A 9,212-nucleotide genomic window follows, 5' to 3' on the forward strand; every position below is an offset into this window, starting at 1 on the left:
TGAAGAAGGTAATGTGTCCGTTTCGCTGACCCACGCATTGCACAGAAATATTGGTGCGAGCGGTTTTGTTGAGCGGTCTCAATTCCGCACTGTTGATTGCATCTCTGGGGCGGTGTGTCTTGGCGGATTCGACAGCCGATGTACCAATTCTAAAAAATCATACCCAATTTTTTTCTGGGAAGGTACAAACTATCCCCGTCGGGGAATTGAACCCTGGTCTCCCGCGTGACAAGCGGGGATACTAACCACTATACTAACGAGGAACTTTGGTTTGGCTTGACACGCTTGGCCAACTGAGGGTTTCTGCGCTTCTGAAATCACTGCATTTACTGAAGATGCTCGATTTGTCTGTGAAATCAGTAAAATCGCGGCAACTCAATACCATGTGGAAAGGAACATCGTCCCATGTTAATTTGGGAAGACTGGATGCAGGATCACCCAAACTCTTCCGCGTGTATTGAGCTGTAAATATTGAGGCGGTTCTTCACTTCAGACCCTGACATCTGCAGGCGGGCGAATGGCAGCAATATTCACGCGATCAGTTCCAGTGGCATGAGATTCCGCAAAAATTATATCGGAAATTATGTTTGGCTCCATGTAAAGTAAAAACAATTTCAAATAACCAGTTGCCTAAACAGGGCCACAACTTATATAGTCAGCTAGCAACATTATACATCACACTTTCGTGCAAATCAGGAGATGTGTATTTTTGCTTTTCCCAGAAAACACATTGAATTAAACTGTCTTGTTCACCATCACGACACAGTATGAAGAGAGGTGGGATCGGCAGGTTCCAAAATCACGAATCACGTCGACGATGGTTACATTCGTGTCAGAAGTGTGTCGGCCCAGCGCACAGTGTCTGAGGGACTGGGTCTGCGTGGGGCAATTATGATATTCAGTACACTGTCAATGAGACTTTGTTCCCCTTTACTTCGTAATAATAGACAGAGTAGTGAAGCAAAGAAGACATGAAAGACAAATTCAGGAACCACGGTTCAGAAGGGTCCACTATGCGTCACTTTACAAGACATTTCTTGGAATGAGGCTGATGCGTGTTGGGAGATGATCCGGTTCATCAAATTTATACATTTTGTGTCCAGTTTTTGCATTTTCATCGCGGTTCGAAGGCCGTTGTTTAATATCGCGGGGTGCAGGTCATCTGTATCGGCGAATCTGTTCCTAACCAGTAGCTGCGAGTCACTGTCCGATCCTGCCTGAGTTGGTTGAGTTGACCGCTGGAGAAATCTCTTTGAATTGTATCGTTTTGGCGAGTGCATATCGTGTGCGACAAATGGCGCATGTTGAAGGCAGCGTTTTTCTTTCACAGGGGCAAATGTGGGAAATGAAGAAGGTAATGTGTCCGTTTCGCTGACCCACGCATTGCACAGAAATATTGGTGCGGGCGGTTTTGACGAGCAGTCTCAATTCCGAACTGTTGATTGCATCTCTGGGGCGGTGTGCCTTGGCCGATTCGACAGCCGATGTACCAATTCGAAAAAATAACCACCAATTTTTTTCTGGTAAGGTACAAACTCTCCCCGTCTGGGAATTGAACCCCGGTCTCCCGCGTGACAGGCGGGGATACTAACCACTATACTAACGAGGAACTTCAGTTTGGCGAGACACGCTTGGCCAACTGAGGGTTCCTGCGCCTCTGAAATCACTCAATTTACTGAAGATGCTCGATTTGTCTGTGAAATCAGTAAAATCGCGGCAACTCAATACCATGTGGAAAGCAAGATCGTCCCATGTTAATTTTGGAAGACTGGATGCAGGATCACCCAAAAACTTCCGCGTGTATTGAGCTGTAAATATTGAGGCGGTTGTTCACTTCAGACCCTGACATCTGCAGGCGGGCTAATGGCAGCGATATTCACGCGATCAGTTCCAGTGGAATGAGATTCCGCAAAAATTAAATCGGAAATTATGTTTGGCTCCATGTAAAGTAAAAACGATTTCAATTAACCAGTTGCCTAAACAGGGCCACTGCTTATATAGTCAGCAAGCAACATTATACATCAGACTTTTGTGCAAATGAGGAGATGTGTATTTTTGCTTTTCCCAGAAAACACATTGAATTAAACTGTCTTGTTCACCATCACGACACAGTATGAAGAGAGATGGGATCGGCAGGTTCCAAAATCACGAATCACGTCGACGGTGGTTACATTCGTGTCAGAAGTGTGTCGGCCCAGGGCACAGTGTCTGAGGGACTGGGTCTGCGTGGGGCAATTATGATATTCAGTACACTGTCAATGAGATTTCGTTCCCCTTTACTTCGTAATAATAGACAGAGTAGTGAAGCAAAGAAGACATGAAAGACAAATTCAGGAACCACGGTTCAGAAGGGTCCACTATGCGTCACTTTACAAGACATTTCTTGGAATGAGGCTGATGCGTGTTGGGAGATGATCCGGTTCATCAAATTTATACATTTTGTGTCCAGTTTTTGCATTTTCATCGCGATTCGAAGGCCGTTGTTTAATATCGCGGGGTGCAGGTCATCTGTATCGGCGAATCTGTTCCTAACCAGTAGCTGCGAGTCACTGTCCGATCCTGCTTGATTGTCTTATTATTCACGAGTTGGTTGAGTTGACCGTTGGAGAAATCTCTTTGAATTGTATCGTTTTTGCGAGTGCATATCGTGTGCGACAAATGGCGCATATTGAAGGCAGCGTTTTTCTTTTACAGGGGCAAATGTGGGAAATGAAGAAGGTAATGTGTCCGTTTCGCTGACCCACGCATTGCACAGAAATATTGGTGTGGGCGGTTTTGATGAGCGGTCTCAATTCAGCACTGTTGATTGCATCTCTGGGGCGGTGTGCCTTGGCGGATTCGACAGCCAATGTACCAATTCTAAAAAATAATTCCCAATTTTTTTCTGGTGAGGTACAAACTCTCCCCGTCGGGGAATTGAACCCCGGTCTCCCACGTGACAGGCAGGGATACTAACCACTATACTAACGAGGAACTTCGAGTTGGCGAGCCACGCTTGGCCAACTGAGGGTTTCTGCGCCTCTGAAATCACTCCATTTACTGAAGATGCTCGATTTGTCTGTGAAATCAGTAAAATCGCGGCAACTCAATACCATGTGGAAAGGAAGATCGTCCCATGTTAATTTTGGAAGACTGGATGCAGGATCACCCAAACACTTCCACGTGTATTGAGCTGTAAATATTGAGGCGGTTGTTCACTTCAGACCCTGACATCTGCAGGTGGGCTAATGGCAGCAATATTCACGCGATCAGTTCCAGTGGCATGAGATTCCGCAAAAATTAGATCGGAAATTATGTTTGGCTCCATGTAAAGTAAAAACGATTTCAATTAACCAGTTGCCGAAACAGGGCCACTACTTAAAAAGTCAGCAAGCAACATTATACATCAGACTTCAGTGCAAATCAGGAGATGTGTATTTTTGCTTTTCCCAGAAAACACATTGAATTAAACTGTCTTGTTCACCATCACGACACAGTATGAAGAGAGATGGGATCGGCAGGCTCCAAAATCACGAATCACGTTGACGATGGTTACATTCGTGTCAGAAGTGTGTCGGCCCAGGGCACAGTGTCTGAGGGACTGGGTCTACGTGGGGCAATTATGATATTCAGTACACTGTCAATGAGATTTCGTTCCCCTTTACTTCGTAATAATAGACAGAGTAGTGAAGCAAAGAAGACATGAAAGACAAATTCAGGAACCACGGTGAAGAAGGGTCCACTATGCGTCACTTTACAAGACATTTCTTGGAATGAGGCTGATGCGTGTTGGGAGATGATCCGGTTCATCAAATTTATACATTTTGTGTCCAGTTTTTGCATTTTCATCGCGGTTCGAAGGCCGTTGTTTAATATCGCGGGGTGCAGGTCATCTGTATCGGCGAATCTGTTCCTAACCAGTAGCTGCGAGTCACTGTCCGATCCTGCCTGAGTTGGTTGAGTTGACCGTTGGAGAAATCTCTTTGAATTGTATCGTTTTTGCGAGTGCATATCGTGTGCGACAAATGGCGCATGTTGAAGGCAGCGTTTTTCTTTTACAGGGGCAAATGAGGGAAATGAAGAAGGTATGTGTCCGGTTCGCTGACCCACGCATTGCACAGAAATATTGGTGCGGGCGGTTTTGATGAGCGGTCTCAATTCCGCACTGTTGATTGCATCTCTGGGGCGGTGTGCCTTGGCGGATTCGACAGCCGATGTACCAATTGTAAAAAACCATTCCCAATTTTGTTCTGGTCAGGTACAAACTCTCCCCGTCGGGGAATTGAACCCCGGTCTCCCGCGTGACAGGCGGGGATACTAACCACTATACTAACGAGGAACTTCGAGTTGGCGAGCCACGCTTGGCCAACTGAGGGTTTCTGCGCCTCTGAAATCACTCCATTTACTGAAGATGCTCGATTTGTCTGTGAAATCAGTAAAATCGCGGCAACTCAATACCATGTGGAAAGGAAGATCGTCCCATGTTAATTTTGGAAGACCGGATGCAGGATCACCCAAACACTTCCACGTGTATTGAGCTGTAAATATTGAGGCGGTTGTTCACTTCAGACCCTGACATCTGCAGGTGGGCTAATGGCAGCAATATTCACGCGATCAGTTCCAGTGGCATGAGATTCCGCAAAAATTAGATCGGAAATTATGTTTGGCTCCATGTAAAGTAAAAACGATTTCAATTAACCAGTTGCCGAAACAGGGCCACTACTTATATAGTCAGCAAGCAACATTATACATCAGACTTTTGTGCAAATCAGGAGATGTGTATTTTTGCTTTTCCCAGAAAAAACATTGAATTAAACTGTCTTGTTCACCATCAAGACACAGTATGAAGAGAGATGGGATCGGCAGGTTCCAAAATCACGAATCACGTCGACGCTGGTTACATTCGTGTCAGAAGTGTGTCGGCCCAGGGCACAGTGTCTGAGGGACTGGGTCTGCGTGGGGCAATTATGATATTCAGTACACTGTCAATGAGATTTTGCTCCCCTTTACTTCGTAATAATAGACAGAGTAGTGAAGCAAAGAAGACATGAAAGACAAATTCAGGAACCACGGTTCAGAAGGGTCCACTATGCATCACTTTACAAGACATTTCTTGGAATGAGGCTGATGCGTGTTGAGAGATGATCCGGTTCATCAAATTTATACATTTTGTGTCCAGTTTTTGCATTTTCATCGCGGTTCGAAGGCCATTGTTTAATATCGGGGGGTGCAGGTCATCTGTATCGGCGAATCTGTTCCTAACCAGTAGCTGCGAGTCACTGTCCGATCTTGCTTCATTGTCTTATTATTCATGAGTTGGTTGAGTTGACCGTTGCAGAAATCTCTTTGAATTGTATCGTTTTTGCGAGTGCATATCGTGTGCGACAAATGGCGCATGTTGAAGGCAGCGTTTTTCTTTTAGGGGGCAAATATGGGAAATGAAGAAGGTAATGTGTCCGTTTCGCTGACCCACGCATTGCACAGAAATATTGGTGTGGGCGGTTTTGATGAGCGGTCTCAATTCCGCACTGTTGATTGCATCTCTGGGGCGGTGTGCCTTGGCGGATTCGACAGCCGATGTACCAATTCTAAAAAATCGTTCACAATTTTTTTCCGGTCAGGTACACACTCTCCCCGTCAGGGAATTGAACCCCGGTCTCCCGCGTGACAGGCGGGGATACTGACCACTATACTAACGAGGAACTTCAGTTTGGCGAGACACGCTTGGCCAACTGAGGGTTTCTGCGCCTCTGAAATCACTCCATTTACAGAAGATGCTCGATTTGTCTGTGAAATCAGTAAAATCGCGGCAACTCAATACCATGTGGAAAGGAAGATCGTCCCATGTTAATTTTGGAAGACTGGATGCAGGATCACCCAAACACTTACGCGTGTATTGAGCTGTAAATATTGAGGCGGTTCTTCACTTCAGACCCTGACATCTGCAGGCGGGCTAATGGCAGCAATATTCACGCGATCAGTTCCAGTGGCATGAGATTCCGCAAAAATTAGATCGGAAATTATGTTTGGCTCCATGTAAAGTAAGAACGATTTCAATTAACCAGTTGCCTAAACAGGGCCACTACTTATATAGTCAGCAAGCAACATTATACATCAGACTTTTGTGCAAATCAGGAGATGTGTATTTTTGCTTTTCCTTGAAAACACATTGAATTAAACTGTCTTGTTCACCATCACGACACAGTATGAAGAGAGATGGGATCGGCAGGTTCCAAAATCACGAATCACGTCGACGCTGGTTACATTCGTGTCAGAAGTGTGTCGGCCAAGGGCACAGTGTCTGAGGGACTGGGTCTGCGTGGGGCAATTATGATATTCAGTACACTGTCAATGAGATTTCGTCGCCCTTTACTTCGTAATAATAGACAGAGTAGTGAAGCAAAGAAGACATGAAAGACAAATTCAGGAACCACGGTTCAGAAGGGTCCACTATGCGTCACTTTACAAGACATTTCTTGGAATGAGGCTGATGCGTGTTGAGAGATGATCCGGTTCATCAAATTTATACATTTTGTGTCCAGTTTTTGCATTTTCATCGTGGATCGAAGGCCGTTGTTTAATATCGCGGGGTGCAGGTCATCTGTATCGGCGAATCTGTTCCTAACCAGTAGCTGCGAGTCACTGTCCGATCCTGCTTGATTGTCTTATTATTCACGAGTTGGTTGAGTTGACAGTTGGAGAAATCTCTTTGAATTGTATCGTTTTTGCGAGTGCATATCGTGTGCGACAAATGGCGCATGTTGAAGGCAGCGTTTTTCATTTACGGGGCAAATATGGGAAATGAAGAAGGTAATGTGTCCGTTTCACTGACCCACGCAATGCACAGAAATATTGGTGCGGGCGGTTTTGATGAGCGGTCTCAATTCCGCACTGTTGATTGCATCTCTGGGGCGGTGCGCCTTGGCGGATTCGACAGCCGATGTACCAATTCTAAAAAATCCTTCCCAATTTTTTTCTGGTCAGGTACAAACTCTCCCTGTCGGGAAATTGAACCCCAGTCTCCGGCGTGACAGGCGGGGATACTAACCACTATACTAACGACGAACTTCTGTTTGGCGAGACACGCTTGGCCAACTGAGGGTTTCTGCGCCTCTGAAATCACTCCATTTACTGAAGATGCTCGATTTGTCTGTGAAATCAGTAAAATCGCGGCAACTCAATACCATGTGGAAAGGAAGATCGTCCCATGTTAATTTTGGAAGACTGGATGCAGGATCACCCAAACACTTCCGCGTGTATTGAGCTGTAAATATTGAGGCGGTTCTTCACTTCAGACCCTGACATCTGCAGGCGGGCTAATGGCAGCAATATTCACGCGATCAGTTCCAGTGACATGAGATTCCGCAAAAATTATATCGGAAATTATGTTTGGCTCCATGTAAAGTAAAAACAATTTCAATTAACCAGTTGCCTAAACAGGGCCACTACTTATATAGTCAGCAAGCAACATTAGACTTTAGTGCAAATCAGGAGATGCGTATTTTTGCTTTTCCCAGAAAACACATTGAATTAAACTGTCTTGTCCACCATCACGACACAGTATGAAGAGAGATGGGATCGGCAGGTTCCAAAAGCACGAATCACGTCGACGATGGTTACATTCGTGTCAGAAGTGTGTCGGCCCAGCGCACAGTGTCTGAGGGACTGGGTCTGCGTGGGGCAATTATGATATTCAGTACACTGTCAATGAGATTTCGTTCCCCTTTACTTCGTAATAATAGACAGAGTAGTGAAGCAAAGAAGACATGAAAGACAAATTCAGGAACCACGGTTCAGAAGGGTCCACTATGCGTCACTTTACAAGACATTTCTTGGAATGAGGCTGATGCGTGTTGGGAGATGATCCGGTTCATCAAATTTATACATTTTGTGTCCAGTTTTTGCATTTTCATCGCGGTTCGAAGGCCGTTGTTTAATATCGCGGGGTGCAGTTCATCTGTATCGGCGAATCTGTTCCTAACCAGTAGCTGCGAGTCACTGTCCGATCCTGCTTGATTGTCTTATTATTCACGAGTTGGTTGAGTTGACCGTTGGAGAAATCTCTTTGAATTGTATCGTTTTTGCGAGTGCATATCGTGTGCGACAAATGGCGCATGTTGAAGGCAGCGTTTTTCTTTTACAGGGGCAAATATGGGAAAAGAAGAAGGTAATGTGTCTGTTTCGCTGACCCACGCATTGCACAGAAATATTGGTGCGGGCGGTTTTGATGAGCGGTCTCAATTCCGCACTGTTGATTGTATCTCTGGGGCGGTGTGCCTTGGCGGATTCGACATCCGATGTACCAATTCTAAAAAATCATTCCCAATTTTTTTCTGATAAGGTACAAACTCTCCCCGTCGGGGAATTGAACCCCGGTCTCCACAGTGACAGGCAGGGATACTAACCACTATACTAACTAGTAAATGCTATTTTGTGCGCTCCACTTGGCCAACTGAGGGTTTCTGTGCCTCTGAAATCACTCCATTTACTGAAGATGCTCGATTTGTCTGTGAAATCAGTAAAATCGCGGCAACTCAATACCATGTGGAAATGAAGATCGTCCCATGTTGACTTTGGAAGACTGGATGCAGGATCACCCAAACTCTTCCGCGTGTATTAAGCTGTAAATATTAAGGCGGTTGTTCACTTCAGACCCTGAAATCTGCAGGCGGGCTCATGGCAGCAATATTCACGCGATCAGTTCCAGTGGCATGAGATTCCGCAGAAATTAGATCGGAAATTATATTTGGCTCCATGTAAAGTAAAAACAATTTCAATTAACCCGTTGCCTAAACAGGGCCACTACTTATATAGTCAGCAAGCAACATTATACATCAGTCTTTTGTGCAAATCAGGAGATGCGTATTTTTCTTTTCCCAGAAAACACATTGAATTAAACTGTCTTGTTCACCATCAGGACACAGTATGAAGAGAGGTGGGATCGGCAGGCTCCAAAATCACGAATCACGTCGACGCTGGTTACATTCGTGTCAGAAGTGTGTCGGCCCAGGGCACAGTGTCTGCGGGACTGGGTCTGCGTGGGGCAATTATGATATTCAGTACACTGTCAATGAGCTTTCCTTCCCCTTTTGCTACCCTCTTGCTATTTATGTACGTGTAAAAAGCCTTGGGATTTTCCTTCACCCTATTTTCCAATGACGTATCATGACCCCTTCTAGCCCTCCTGACTCCTTGCTTAAGTTCCTTCCTACTTTCCTTATATTCCACACAGG

The 9,212-nt window shown here is 45.3% G+C and overlaps 5 non-coding genes across 5 annotated transcripts; all 5 read right to left on the bottom strand.

Moving 5' to 3' along the window:
- Positions 1 to 191: 191 nt before the first annotated feature.
- On the bottom strand, positions 192 to 263 carry trnad-guc (transfer RNA aspartic acid (anticodon GUC)). Its single transcript has one exon. It is a non-coding gene; the product is annotated as a tRNA-Asp (tRNA).
- Positions 264 to 1,537: 1,274 nt separating this feature from the next.
- On the bottom strand, positions 1,538 to 1,609 carry trnad-guc (transfer RNA aspartic acid (anticodon GUC)). The gene has a single exon. It is a non-coding gene; the product is annotated as a tRNA-Asp (tRNA).
- A 1,292-nt stretch (positions 1,610 to 2,901) lies between these two features.
- On the bottom strand, positions 2,902 to 2,973 carry trnad-guc (transfer RNA aspartic acid (anticodon GUC)). The gene has a single exon. It is a non-coding gene; the product is annotated as a tRNA-Asp (tRNA).
- Positions 2,974 to 4,246: 1,273 nt separating this feature from the next.
- Positions 4,247 to 4,318, bottom strand: trnad-guc (transfer RNA aspartic acid (anticodon GUC)). Its single transcript has one exon. It is a non-coding gene; the product is annotated as a tRNA-Asp (tRNA).
- Positions 4,319 to 5,609: 1,291 nt separating this feature from the next.
- On the bottom strand, positions 5,610 to 5,681 carry trnad-guc (transfer RNA aspartic acid (anticodon GUC)). Its single transcript has one exon. It is a non-coding gene; the product is annotated as a tRNA-Asp (tRNA).
- Positions 5,682 to 9,212: the final 3,531 nt, after the last annotated feature.

Source organism: Scyliorhinus torazame, chromosome 25 (assembly GCF_047496885.1).
Source record: "Scyliorhinus torazame isolate Kashiwa2021f chromosome 25, sScyTor2.1, whole genome shotgun sequence".
Taxonomy (NCBI): domain Eukaryota; kingdom Metazoa; phylum Chordata; class Chondrichthyes; order Carcharhiniformes; family Scyliorhinidae; genus Scyliorhinus; species Scyliorhinus torazame.